Source organism: Alexandromys fortis, unplaced genomic scaffold (assembly GCF_014885135.2).
Source record: "Alexandromys fortis isolate MF-2015 unplaced genomic scaffold, M_Fortis_MF-2015_v1.1 scaffold_14, whole genome shotgun sequence".
NCBI classification, from domain to species: Eukaryota; Metazoa; Chordata; class Mammalia; order Rodentia; family Cricetidae; genus Alexandromys; species Alexandromys fortis.
Window position 1 is genome coordinate 12876374 of NW_026067910.1, and position 11157 is coordinate 12887530.

The 11157-nt window shown below is 35.7% G+C and overlaps 1 protein-coding gene across 2 annotated transcripts in view; it reads left to right on the plus strand.

Annotated features, from left to right (window-relative positions):
- The window catches only part of Rnf217 (ring finger protein 217), a 109536-nt gene that overhangs the window by 87861 nt on the left and 10518 nt on the right, over nucleotides 1–11157 (plus strand). Inside the window, exon 4 of one of the 2 annotated variants that reach the window (XR_007590956.1) lies at nucleotides 10012–10139. The exons of the other annotated variant lie outside the window; for it this stretch is intronic. The gene's annotated coding sequence lies outside the window, so the exon portion shown is untranslated. The remainder of the gene's footprint in view (nucleotides 1–10011; nucleotides 10140–11157) is intronic. 2 annotated transcript variants of the gene reach the window in all.

Sequence of the window (11157 nt, forward strand, 5' to 3'; positions counted from 1 at the left end):
TTTCAAGACTAATGATATTGTATGTCAAACTGAACATGTGTGTGCACATAATGTCTATACTGTCATTAGCATTTTAGTTCAAATCTTACGAAAGCTACTAACAAATATTGGTATAAAACACAGAGACCCTTATCTTTTGCTTTTATGATAAGATGCATGCACATGTAGATGCCACTATGAAGACAATAGAAAAGTTTATTTAATTTTCTGACATACCTGCAGTCCCTGTACCGGGTGCAGACCGAGAACCCTGGTCCTCTGCACTTCTCCTGCTGCTGTGCCTGTCATTACTTTATGTTGACCTCTTTGCCTTTTTTGTAAATCTGTCAAGGACAAAGCTAGTACGAATGTCAGGAATTGGTGATTTCTGAGTCCCGTTTTTCCATTTTCTCTTGACAATCATTCATGCCTTCAAGAGTTAGCATGCCTTTGAGCTGGGACCTAGATGTTGAAAACCACCTCTGCAGTAATCAAGAAGATTGTCCTCTAGAGAGGTCAGCAAATCTTTCTAATTTGAAAATAGACTGGATGCTACATGATTCACATCTGTTGGAATCTAACATTTTTGTTTTGAGGTTTACTTTAGAAAGTTGCGTGTGTGTGTGTGTGTGTGTGTGTGTGTGTGCGTGTGCGTGTGTGTTTGTACTTCTGCCATGTATGGCTTATATATTTGAATAAATTTACTTTGGACAACTATATTGGGCCCGATTTTTTTCAAGAATAATTTTACAGTTGCTTCCTTGAGACCTAGAACTAGATAAATGGAGTTTAAATTATTAGAAAAAAATTAAAATTAATAATGGTCAACCCAAATTATAGTAAAAGTTTTATAAGTTAATGTATTAGTGAGCATGTCATAGTTTGCTGTACTAAATTCACATTTGATTTTCTACATAAAGAAAGTAAATAGTATAGTGCGAAATTGGTGCTGAATTCTCAGTGACCAGAAGAAGGTTGTGAGAAAATTTCTTTCTGTGGTATTCAGGCTGGCCTGGAACTCCTGGTCTTGAGATCCTCATGCCTCAACATCCTCAGTAGCTGTACCTACAGGTCAGCTTGACTTAATTCTTGGAAGTGGTCCTTGGTGATTTGTTAAGGTATTCTTACTTTTCCTTGCCCTGGAGAATAGAACAGTTTTACCTCTGTGCTGCACCGATTGCTCTGTCTACAGTAGTCTGTGTCCCACTGTAGAGCAAGCAAATGATGAGGGAGTTGGCCTTTCTCCCACCTGCCACTTCATTCTGAGCTACTTCTCAGTTTCAAACCCAATCCAGGCCTGCAGGAGTTAGGGAGTGTTATTAACTCTTTCTACTGAACACTGTCCTGAAGAGTACATTTCACATCTCTCTAAATGGCTGTAAAAACAATTTCCATTTAGTATGGTTCTAAAACTATGCCCTGGATGAATGGCCATGCAGTATTATGTAGTGGGGAATTTCTGGATGAACAGAAGCAATTCAGAAAAATCCTGCTTTTATGACATCAGTGTCTTAACCTAACATTAAATGGAAGTTGAAAGAAAAAGTAGCCAGTGTGTTTATGGAGGGCCCTAACAGCTTCAGTAGTTTCTACAAATACAGATAAATAGCTAAGAGAAAGTGTAAGTCCTGGCAGCCCATTTAGGGTAGCAGGTAAAAGGTAAAGAGTCTTTCAAAAGAGTACCCTATGAGTAGCCCAAAAGAAAGAGCTATAGAACCGTCCACATGACTGCATTGGAGCAATCATTTGCAGGTGCAGTCCACATCCATAAAATGTAAGTCGTATTTTATGGCTTGTTTGGATTGAAAAAATTCATTTTCTTCCAGGCGTGACTTTAAAGCTCTACATTTTCTGATCTTTTTCTGTCTTTGAAGTAACTTACTCTTTCCCCTGCAAGGAAACTGAGAAGGCAGATTCAGTTAGTTAATATTTTGCCTGCTAAGACCTCTTTTCACAAATCATGCAGGAAAATTTACAGATACGAAAAAGGAAGATTGAAGTTTCCAAATTTTTTGAAGATTTCCACACACAATGCTTCCAAGTGCACAACTGTCAATTTGTTTGCATGTAAATACTATAAATATTTGTAACAAAATACATTGGAATTTTGTTTTGACCAGACTTATTTATATTTTGCATTCTCTTATCATTGTGTTTTAAGTTAATTTCATAGTATTAATCGTAGTTATACTATGTATATTATGTATCCTTAAATGTTTGTTTATAAGTGCATAAGACTTGATAGAAATTTGGGAAGAGCAGGAAAGCACTTACCCAGCATCCCACAGTACTACCACATTTGCTGTTAATATATCCCTGTTTCTCTGAAGCCTGTGCCTTTCTTAAATTACTTTTATAAAGGTTTTAAGGGTAGTATCGTGACTACTTCATGTCATTAGTTTTTCTATTTAACCACTCAAATGTCGCTGATGTTAATAAATTGTTTTCTGAACATTTCTGTTAACTGTGTCGTCTTTCTTTAAATGGACTTCTGCTGCTGTTTGGTTTAGTTTACTGTTTCACTGTTTTCCAGACACATTTGCTTCTAAGCTTAAAGCATCACTTACCATCCAGAAGTTTGATGTAAAAATTTAATATGTCTGTTTTCTTCCTTACCTTGAACCTTTTGATATATCAATATTTTAACTTTTCAGTTTAATCCAACCATAATTTATTTAGTGTTTATTATGAATTAGATACTTAAAATGATTTCTCTCCCACTTTTCTCTCCAAACACCTTGGCTCAATTGTATTTATTTAATAATTCTGCCCTATCAATTAACTTGTAATTCTTACTAAGCAAATGTTAAATCATAATACTTAGTAAAGTCTTTCTTGGGGTCTCCAATCTTGTTGCTAAGTTGCTAGAAAAATTCTATAATAAAACTGGTGAGTTTCAAATGATTGTGCCTAAGTAAAATGCATCATTCAGGCAGCATTAGATGTGGTCACCCTTGTGTGCACTAGTATTTTAACTAAAACAGCTCATTCCTCTCCTTCATTTACCAGTGGCTCTTCTCCACAGTGAGATGCCTTTGCCTCAAGAGGAAAGCGCAGTTTCATACATGGCATGGTACTATAAGAAAATCTGACTTATGGAAGCAAATGAAAACTAGTATTTATAATTGAATTTTGGGGCCAGCAAGATGGCTCAGTGAGTAAATGAACTGGCCGCCAAATCTGACCACCTGAGTTCAGTATCTAAAACACACATGATAGAAGAAAAAAATCCGACTCCCGCATATTGTGGTTCAGCCTCTGTAAATGTGCTATGGCATGTATGTAGATACGGCATGCATACACACATAGCCATACACAGATAAATAAAACATAAGAAAAAGTATACTTGATTTTGACTAGTGTTAAAAGCTCTTTACTATCATTTATGATCACAATGTTTACTCATAAGTGCAATTATTTTGTATTGAAGTAAACACAGAAAAATAATTCCAGATATTGAGTTATTTTTATGAAACTATAACACCTAATTAAATGGATTTTGTTTAACAAATTTAATGAATATTATTGCCTTTTTGATTAATTTATTTTTATGTATATATGTGAGTACATTCATGAATATATGTACACCAAATACAAACAGGAACTCACAGAGTCAAACAGGGTCTTTCACTTGTTTGATTAGAGTTACCTTAAAATACTTTATGTGATTTGTGGCTGTTGTAAATGGTGATGTTTCTCTGATTTCTTTTTCAGCTCATTTACCATTTGTATATAAGAAGGCTTACTGATTTTTTTAAGTTAATATTGTATCTACATACTAAAGATGCTTATGAGTTTTAGGAGTTCCCTGGTAGAATTTTTGGAGTCACTTATGTATACTATCAGCAAATAGAGAAAGTTTGACTTCTTCTCCTATTTGCACCCTCTTAATCTCCTTTTATTATCTTATTACTCTAGCTAGAACTTTGAGTGCTATATTGAATAGACATTAAGAGAGGGAACAGTCTTGTCTTATTACTGATTTCAGTGGGATCACTTTGCATTTTTCTTCATTTAGTTTAATGTTGGCTATTGGCTTACTGTATATTACCTTTATTATGTTAAGGTGTGTTTCTTATATCCCTGGTCTCTCCAAGACCTTTATAATGAAGAAGTTTTAAATTCTGTTGAAGGCTTTTTCAGCATCTAATGAGATGATCATGTGTTGTTTTTTCTTTCAGTTTATTTATATGGTATATAAACATTGACAGAGTTTTGTATGCTGAGCCATCCTTACTTCTCTGGGATGAATCCAACTTGGTCACGGTGGATGATTTTTCTGATGTTTTTTAGATTTGGTTTGCCAGTAACTTTGCATTGAAGTTCATGAGGGAGATTGATCTATAATTCTCTATCTTAGTTGTGGCTCTTTTTGGTTTGGGTGTCAGGGTAACTGTAGCCTTGTAAAAAGAGTTTGGCAATGTTCCTTTTGTTTTGATTGTGTGGAACAGTTTGAGGAATATTGGTATTAGCTCTTCTTTGAAGTTCTGGGAGAATTTTGCCCTGAAATCATCTGGCCCTGAACTTTTTTTGATTGGGAGGCTTTTGATGATTGATGACTGTTACTATTTCCATCGGTGTTATATGTCTATTCAATTTGTTTATTTGGTCTTGTTTAATTTTGATATGTGGTACTTATCTAAAAAATTGTCCATTTCCTTTAAATTTTTCAATTTCGTGGAGTACAGGTTTTTGAAGTATGATTCTCTGGATTTCCTCAGTGTCTGTTGTTATGTCCCCCTTTTCGTCAGTAGCTTGTTAATTTGGATATTCTCTCTCTGCCTTTTGGTTAAGTTGTTGATTTTCTTGAAGAACCAACTCTTTGTCTCATTGATTCCTTGTAGCACACACAGGCATGCGCAAATAAGCCAAAATACAAATGGATCATGCTAAATTCTAGTATGCAGTCTTTACTTCTTGTTTTATGCTGTTACTGATAAATGATCATAGCAGAACTGTCTAACATATGCTGACATTGACTGCTGCATACCAGCCACTGATGTGGTTAACTCACAGTCGTCCCACAGCAGCCTGTCAAGTGCTGAGATTATGGGCATGTGCCGTCATAACGAACCAAGACTGTATTTTTATGACAAAAATAAATAAATACACAAAAACACATGGTTACACTTTGGAGATTAAATATACAATGCAAATATACAGTGTATTTATTTCTTAATTGTTAGGTTGCTTTAATTATAAAATAGAAACAAGCGACATTTTTTAATGTAATAACTTATACCTTTAGTATGTAAATATATATTACAACATTAAAAGGAATTATAAGTAGATGTATACATGTATATTAATATTTAATTAAGTTTAAAATTAAAACATTATCAATATCTGTCCTTTATATTTAACAGTTTTAAATGAAGGCAAGAAAGTGTTTGAATATGTCTAAACATGTTTATGTGTGTAGTGCATACGTGTGCATGTATAATAAATTTCCTCAGTTGCACAATGGTAGTATAAGTTAAAAAAATATGCTATATGAAAACTATATAAATGTCTTTGTGTTCCTACATAAAATAGTTAGGGTTTAAATTCAGATATTATGAATAAATTTCATTTCTGTGAATATCTAATGCATTTGAAAATTATATGCCAAGAGTCTAGTTCTTCCAGGAGAGCCCAAGGCAGCACCAACTTCATTTGTGATAGCCAGAAATCTCCCGCCAAATAAAACAAGAATTCTGAACTCTCTAAAAGGGGATGCAAGGGCCTATTGAGAGTCATGTATAGATTATGGCACTTCTGGAAAGGGTGGAGTCTCGTGATCCATTTAGGCAGAGCTGTGTGAGTACAATGCTAGAGGCCCAACCTTTATTTGAATACTGATGTAGCTATTTTTCCTAAAGGATCTAAAGCTCTCAGATAGCTCAGTTTTAAGCCTTCCTTTCTGTTTCTGTGGCAACTTCAACTCAGAATTTAAAATAAAATGGAACATGAGTTCAGTGAGATAGCATGTACTCAACATGTGTGAGCCCCAGGCTCCATCTTCAGCACCAAGAAAAAAGAGAGAAGAGAGGGAAGACTAAGTTAGAAGAAAAGGGGGAAGAGGAAAAGAGGGAGGGGTGACTTGTACTTTAATAGGATTTTACAGAATGTTGTAGCTGGGTTCATGGTGAGAAGACGCCTCCTGGGGGAACATAAGCAAAATAGCTGAGAACTTTTGTAAATGGAGCTGTGGGCCGAGTTCCTGCCACCAAGCCGCCTGGCTAGTTTGTGCCCTGAAATAATTACAAGGAAACTGTATTCTTTTGAACACTGCTTGGCCCATTAGCTCTAGCCTCTTAATGGCTAACTCTCACATCTTGATTAACTCATTTCTATTAATGTGTGTAGAACCACGAGGTGGTGGCTTACCAGGAAGGATCTTAACCTACGTTCATCTTGGAGAGGAGAGCTATAGCATCTGCCTCACTGCCTTCTTCCCAGCCTTCTGTTCTGTCTTTCCTGCCTACCTATGTTCTGACCTATCAGGCAAAGCAGTTTTCTTTATTAATTAACCAGTGAAAGCAACAGATAGACAGACAAATGACCCTCCTCCATCAAACTTTTACTGTGTGAAATGTTTCCAAGAGAGAGTGTAACCTCAGTGCAGAGACAGAAGATGTTCCCTGTGGGAGCCACAAACACTTGGTGGTTCCTTTAGTGTAAACCTCTGAAAGTGGTGGCAAGATGGTGCTGGGGAAGTGAACAAGTACACAGGCTTTGCATACCACATTAAGGAGCTTGATCTTATTGTCTCATCTAGAAGCTATTAAATGGATTTGAGCAAGACTTAAGTGGTATCAAGTTTATATTTTAGATTGCTGTTGGCATCTTAAAAGGAGGTGTAAATAGTTATAAAGAGATGATGGTATAAGCTTAGGATAGTTGTCAAAAGGCTGAGAACACAAGATCAGAAAGATTAGCAGGAGCTATATCACTATAACCTTGATGATTAGTTCCATGCAGGAAGTTTGGAAGAGGCTAACCAAGCTGCCCAGTAGACATTTAGCTATGTGCCTAGCAAGATAAGGATGCTATAAACTGAGTTGTATATTGAAGACAAGATACAGGTTTATCTTATTATTGCTAGAATAAAGCACTCAAGAACGAAGGTGACTTGAGTTCTGCTAATTTGGCTTGAAAATGACTAAAAGGCTTATGTGTATTACTGATGAATCGTTTTGTGAATCTAAAGGCTAAAGGCCAGGGCCACAGATAAGATAAAGAAACCATTATAGTGGAAGGAAATTAAAACCAATGCTTTATATGTAGAGGAAGTCACCCAAAGAAAATGTACGAAGTTTTGGAAGTATGAATGGAGTTAGGTCTAGTTGAAGAAGTAGCAACCTAAGACAGATCAGAGGAGAGTGGAAAATAGAGGTCATTGAAAGAAAGAAGAGTACATCAAAGGTCAGGGAGGAGGTACTGATCAGCTGATGGAATGACGCCAGGTGATACAAGAAGAAAGCCATTTTTAAACAAGTTCATTGGGCTTGACAATTGAGTGATCGTGGATAACACCATTTGTCTTTTTCAAGTCCTTGTTGTGACTTGTTTGAGGAAATGTACAGCCCTTTAATAAAAATAATGAAAAGTTATACAGAAAGCTCAACATTTGCTTGCAATCCCAAGGACCAGAGTTCACATCTCAACAACCTTGTAACAATACCACACACTTCTGTCACTCCAGCACTCGACTTACAGATTGCTGAAGCTAGCTGGCTTCCAGCTTAGCCATGAAAATGAAAGCTGTGGGATCAGGCAGAGACCCTGACTCCAAGGAACTGGTAGACAATAGAAGAGGACACAGATCTGCCGTCTGGGCTCATTCACAGAAATGTACACCCTGCAGACACAATACAAACACAATAAATACATGAATACATAGATAAATAGAAATATGTACATAATCTGAACCAATGCAGACATTATTACCGCATGCCTAAGCAGAGAGGTGCAGATAATTCACGTTCCCAGATACAGAATAGCAGTGCTGTGCCGAGGCATTCAGAGATCCAGTGTGAGCTCTGCACATCCCTGGAACTCCACTTAGCTAGTAAACTGCTGCCTGGCTTCCATTTCTTAGATTAAATGTCACTACTTCACACACACCTCTTCCTACCCTTTCCACCAGATCAAGCTCCTCCATTAAGTGTTCTTCCCATCCTTGCTTCATCTGCTTCATAGAATTTTTTACAGTTTAGGAGATATATTTTTGTACAATTGATTAACATCTGTCTGTACTTTACATTATACACTCCTTTCTAGCAGGAGCCACGTAAGATCTTTATCAGCAAACAAGTTATTGTCTATTGGACAAAAGAATAAGTAAAAGACAACTGGATGTTTCTGGAACATGGGTCATGGTTAGCGAGAAAGAGTTAACTGTGGTTGAAGAAAAATTACAGGAGGTGCATGTGGATATGGTGAATAAAAATCTTAATTGCATTCTAGTCATATTGCCTTCCAGAATTTCTCCTACAGGAATTTTAATGCAGAGGGAAGATATTATTTAGAATGGATCTTTTTACCTCATAAACCAAGTAAAAAATTAAAAACTTTTGTGAAAAATGTCTCTGGATTAACTATAAAAGGAAAAATTAAAACTTGGTCAACTAGCAGGAATAGACCCAGCAGAGATTATAGTGCCTTTTACTACTAATGAAATTAAAAAATTATAAAAAGACAGTAAACATTGGCAAAGAACTTGTGCTAATTTTTTAGGAGGAGCAATTAATAGCAGTTATCCCCAAAGCAATAGAATTAACCTTAAAAAGAGAACTACTTGGATCCTTCTCTGCATTGTACATGACACATGAATAACTAAAGCCGTACATTCTATACTGATGCAAGTAAATCAGGAAAAACAGGTTACAAATCAAAAGATAAGTAAGGTAGAACAAAGCCCATTATATGCTATTCTTATGTTATGAAGGGATTTTAAAGAGCCTCTCAATATAGTTACAGATTTGCAATATGCAAAAGAGTTGTTTTGCATATTGAAACTGCTGAATTTATACCAGATAATATAGAATTGACTTCATTATTCATTCAGGTTCAATATATAATCAGGAATACGCTTTGTCCCATATACATAACACACATCCGATCTCATACGGGTCTACCCGGTCTTTTAGCACAAGGTAATGCAGAAATTGATTATTGACTGGAAATGTGCTGAATACCTCAGAATTTCATAAAGAACATCATGTCGGTAGCAAAGGTTTAAAGAAAGAGTTTTCTATTTCATGGCAACACACTAAGGAGATTATAAAGAGATGCCCTACTTGCTCTTTCTGTAGCCAAATACCACTACCTGCAGGCAGTAACCCAAAGGGTACTGAAAGGAATAAAATCCGGCAGATGTATGTGTTCTACTTTGCAGAATTTGAAAATTAAAAGTGTATACCACACTATTGACACTTATTCAGGTTTTCAGTGGCAACTGCTTTGAGTTCAGAAAAGGCTGATTCAGTAATCACGTTTATTAAAAGTTATGGCCATCATGGATATATCTGCACAAATAAAGACATAATAAATCATCATATGTCTGTAAGAAAATAAAACAGTTTTTTCTTATTATAATATATAACATATTAAAGGTATACAGGTCAGGCAGTTATAGAAAGAGCAAACCTAACTATAAAAGATATATTAAACAAACTGAAAGGGATGGAAATTAACCCCAGAAATATATAATATAATGCTTTATTAACCTTCAGTTTTCTAAATGCTAATGAGAAAGGAATAAAAGCAGCAAAAAGACATTGGATAGTAAAGAAAACTTCTGAATCGAAGATATGTTGACTTCACAATGGAAACTAGGAGATGTGCTATGTTGGTGAAGGGATTTTGCTCTTGTTTCCACAGGAGATGAAAAGGTATGGATACCATCAAAATTAATAAAGATTTTATTTGAAAAAGAGAAACCTATTGATAAAAAGAATTGGCAGTTCATCCACAGATGTGACAATCATACAGGTGGCGAGGAAATCTCATAAGGGTTGGGACAGGGATCTCTTCTTGTCTTTGCAGGAAAATATTCATCTTCAAAAAGTCAAGAGACCCTGGACATTTAGATGCCTAAAGAAGAAGAGATAAGTATCCAGAAAGGACCACCAAGCAAAGAGAAATTTGACTTATTAGGAAAGGTCATCTGCAGGGTAAAATTTCATTACCTCAACATGAATATATCACTACTTAAAAATCAAAGCTGGCTTTGAAGTTGGACAGTGGTTATCCTTCTCTAAATCCAAGCATGTTATTTAAGGAAAAAATTCAGAGTCTCTGTCTCATGTCAGGAGCCATCTGGTATGGGACAGAAAGGAGAAAGAATTTAGGAAAAATTTTACTTTTCTCCATACCTATGTTTGTCTCTATCATATCTTTTATTGAATATATGTTTATATGAATAATGTTTAAGTTTTCCATAATAAACAATAAATTTTCCTGCAGTAATCTTTGAAGTTTTCAGGAAGAAGATGGGGCCCCGCAACGATTCCACGTGGTTGATATGACATCATGATGCTGAAGCACTACTTTAAGATTAGTTTTGGCTGCCAGCTGCTCAAAACGATTCCAACTTGGTTAGCTGAAAAGGTGCACCTTCTGACAACGTTTTGGCCAGAACTTCAAATAAGAACTTCAAAAAAACCCTACGGAATATTCAGAAACTAGTTGCAATTATATCAGACAGTAATCTTGAAACTTAACCATCATTTAGTTTTGCAGGATCCCATAGTAAAAATATCACCTCCATGACAGCTGAAAGCAATTCTAGAAGATGAAATCCCCTCTCCCAATAAAGTTTATCCTCAGGTTGAGGGACATCAATTAGGGACTGATTATAAATAGTATAGGGTTGGGAGTTGAAGTGGAAATTATGTAGGCTCGGAGATCTTTGAAAAGGAGGTGGGGGAATTGGATGAGATAATAGGTAGATTAGTGTGTGCATACTCACACTAATAATAATAGTGAATAATAGAGTGAATACTTGTGAGCTATTATTTATAGACAATTTACATTGATATAGATTCTTATTGATACAAATTCAAATTATATTTATTATATTGAATGCGCTCCTATTTCTGTTTACAATATTTGTACACCCAGGCAAAGTTATTTTGTCATTGTATGCATGCATGCTTTTACCTCTGCATAAGAAATTTTGTATAAGCCGGG